The following is a 4,292-nucleotide window of genomic DNA, read 5'->3' on the forward strand; positions in this document are numbered from 1 at the left end:
GGTCCCGAAAATTTCAGGTCTGACTCTGTTTAGGAAACTAGAATAATGATCAGTGTGGAGAAGTATATTGCACAATTATGTTAACAAATAATTTGTGCATAATTATGGAAATAATATATCACGTTAATTAAGCCTTTTAGCCTTATAGAGAGTATGTTTAGATAGATAAAATATGTAAAAAGAGAAATATTTTTGGGAAATATTTTTAATTCTTTTTAAGACTGTTATTTATCCCAGTTACAAAAAAAATATGTAAAAAGAGAAAGATAAATAAAAAGGAATATTATAGCATCATCCATTTCTAACATCCTGGAAATAAATAAACAATTAAACAATATAAATATATTATTATTTTTTACAAAAAAAAATATAAATAGATTATTATGCACCCATCATATATTGCATTGACTATTCTTCTCGTCTCAAGCGTGTAAAAGAGACAAAATATTATTGAGTGAAGATAAGAACATCGACATTGGCGATGGCGGCTAAGTTAGCATTCTTCCCACCATGAATCGATGCAGTGCCCTGCAAAGGTTATTAGGGCCTAGGGCAAAAATAATTTATTTTCTATTAAATATGCATATTAATTTTTTTAATATGAACCAGAAAATAAATTGTTTTCTTATCTTATATTTTTTAAAATTATTTTTAAGAAAAATTAGTCTTATGAAAATTAATGGCAAAAGTTATATTTTGGTTACAACTGAAAATTATATATATAAACTCAAATTATATGCAGGAAAATGTTTTCGACATTCAAAATAAAAGATATACAGTAAAATTAATATTCACAACAACTAAGCAAAAATGGTCATATTATTGAAAATTATAGTTTTTATCATATTATCATATATTGATTATATGATTTATGAATATGGAAGCCCGAGAATGTACTAATGTGAGAGGGGGCCTGGGGCCAATGCCCCAAAATTGATAAGGTGTGCACGGCTCTCAATCGACGGGGAAGATGAGTATATCGGCGGACATGTAGAGACGAGGAAATTGAAGTGGTGAAGATAATGTTAGAAGAGGGAATGAGATCGTGGGGTTGTATGTAAAGAATCCAACGGCTAAACTGATCACCGTTTTGTATTTTCACGGCAATGCCGCTGATTTGGGTTACATGTTCATCATCTTCATCGAACTAAGTCACCATCTCAATGTCAATCTCATGGGGTTAGTCTATAGAAGCATTATGTTCATTTACATGTTCATCATCTTCATCGAACTAAGTCACCATCTCAATGTCAATCTCATGGGGTTAGTCTATAGAAGCATTATGTCATTTATATGCATTGATCCATGAACTTCACTTATTTGATTCTATAGCTAGGAACTTAATAAGGGATACAAAAGAAGTACTCTTTGCGTATATATGCAGTAGCGGATAAAGGAACATAAGTAGTCGGGGGCACAAGATTTTTTTTTTCCATTATGATTAATTTTAGAGTTGAATGCATTTCACAGGCTTTACAATAATTTCTGGCTAACACATTACACATATCATCCTGATCGGCATTGCCGTCTTGCTTCTGGTGACTCTCGAAACCTTTTTTTTTTGTGCACAAATTTATTAGAAACTTAAAGAGGGCTCAGGACCATGGTTCAGTCCGTACTGGGTCCAATACAAGAAGGTTTCTTAACGTGGTTTTAGCCGAACAGTCGGCTTCACGACGAAGGCAGATGAGATCCAATGGATATCAGTGACTCTCGAAACCTACTCCATATATTTCTCTATCTATCTCTCTTGGTGGAAGCTCAAGAGTAATTAGATTCATTGTTTTCTTCTTTTTTGGTTTGTGAGACATGCTGTGCGTATATTGATACAGTTTACATATATGGGCTTGGTTCATTTTAGGTCTCTTTTGCTTGTGCGTATGTGGGCTACAAATCAGAAAATCGCCATTACTATTGTATTATTCTTTCTCATGCTCTGTAAATTTGTAATCTAGAATCTTTATAAAAAAAGGAAAACGTGGATGGATTAATTAAGTGGACAGCGACAGATACAATCTCTTTCTACAAGGAATACACATCCATTTTCTTTTGTGGCGGATGTGAATTCTGACCGGCCTAGAGGAATTTTAAAACCACCTAAAAAGATCAGCCACATATCTCATTGATTAAATAAGAAGATATATCTAGAATTAGATTGCATGTGTAAAGAACAATATAAAGTTCTTTTAACCCCCCGTCCAAAGTTGATTTATGCTGGAAAAAGAACATTATAAAGTTTGTTTGTTTCATAGAGGGAATCCAAAATATAAAGAAAAATCAAGATATGTTCGTACGAATGTGTAAACATATAATATGAATGGATAGGTATGTCTTCATCTAAAAATAGAGAGGCATGATTTGACTTGAGCACACTATTATCTAGAATTGATTCGGGCTCTTACCGTGGAGAAGTTGATTTGCCTCATAAAGGGAAATAATATAATAAAACATATATTCTCTTTTTTAAAAAATACTAGATCATACTTTCGACGGCATTACAGGATTTTTACCTCTGGTTACGAATGTGACTTGAAAATTTCAAGGTACCAATATAGACCACAATCTGCGAACCGATCCAGCTTGGTTATGCAATTAAACTTATAAGAGGAACTCCAATAGTAGTTTTTTACTATGGAATTCTCAAGTTACATATTAGTGTATGTATATACAATTATTATTATTTAATTAATAGTATTAAAAAACTTGGAAACCATATCAATAATATGTTAAATGAAATATTATTGGTTAGGTTTCAAAGAGTTTTAGTATACTCTTATATACATAAACCAATATGTAATTTGCGAATTTCATGGTAAAAAACTACCATTAAAGTTGTTCTATGGCATTGTTGTGAACAAATGCGAATCAACTTAAAGAAAAAAGGAACTTTAGCATAATTATATTGAAGAAAATATCCATTTTAGAGTTTGTATATTATCATGTGAATCAAATAACTTTACAATTTTGTTGATACTTCTAGAAATAATAGAAAGTATCACTACAAGAAAACACGCCGAATTCCGACGGAGGTTCCGACGGACACAAATGTCGTTGTGACGGATTACCGACCAAATCCAAAAAAATGAAGTCGTCGGAATTCCGTCGGCCATTTCCGACGGAATTCCGACGAAACAAGGGTCGTCAGAATATTCCGACGACTTTTCGACGACATTCCGATAAAAAATGTAACCGTTGTAGTCGTCGGAAGTTCGTCGGTATATTCCGACGAATTTCCGACGACATACCGATTAACAGGAAAGTCGTCGGAATTCCGTCGAAATTTTCCGACGGAATTCTGACGACCCATGTGACCGTTGCCGACAAATATATATGACCGTTGTATAGCCGTTTGAGATTGGACAATACCGACGGAATTCCGACGGACAGCTTTACATCCGTCGGAATTTCGTCGGAAATTCGTCGGAGGTCCGTAAGCAATTTCCTATAACTACAACCCCTCCTCATTCAACTCATTCACACTTCATTCTCTCTTCATTCTCTTTAGTCATAACAATTCCGTGAAAATCATGTCTTCAGAAGTTTATTATCGTTCGTGGATGGATAAACCTCATTTGGATCCGAACACCAATTTGCTTACGGAAGAATACGTTCAAGGGATTGGAGAATTCATGAGGCTTGTTCAACAGCAACCGGATGCAAAAAGTGGTATGTTAAGATGTCCCTGCTCTTCTTGCAATAATAATAAGGTTATAAAAGAATTTGATGTTTGGACTCATTTGTATATGAAATGGTTTTCACGTAATTATAAAGTTTGGTACCTTCATGGGGAAACTGGTTATGAATATGGTAGTACTAGCGAACCTCAGCCTGTTAGTGAACCTCAGCCTGATATTAGGTTAGAAGAATCTAGAACGGATATAGATTATGGTGTAGGTACTGAGCAGATGGTACATGATCATTATAGAGGGGAAGAACCAAACCCCGAGTCTAGGAGATTTTTTTGACATGTTGGATGCAGGAAAACAACCTTTGTATCAAAATTGTAGAGATGGTCATTCAGTCTTATCATCTGCAACTAGATTAATGGGTATTAAGACAGACTATAATTTGGCTGAAGAATGTATGGATGCGATTACTGATTTTGTCAAAGGTATTCTACCTGAGGATAACCTTGCACCGGGTTCATACTACGAGGTTCAGAAACTTGTTGCAGGTCTTCAACTACCGTATGAAGTGATAGATGTATGTATTGACAACTGCATGATCTACTAGAGAGCGGATGAGACACGGAATATATGCAAATTTTGTGGGAAACCTCGTTATCAGGACAC

This window comes from Brassica oleracea, chromosome C8 (genome assembly GCF_000695525.1).
Source record: "Brassica oleracea var. oleracea cultivar TO1000 chromosome C8, BOL, whole genome shotgun sequence".
Classification (NCBI taxonomy): Eukaryota; Viridiplantae; Streptophyta; class Magnoliopsida; order Brassicales; family Brassicaceae; genus Brassica; species Brassica oleracea.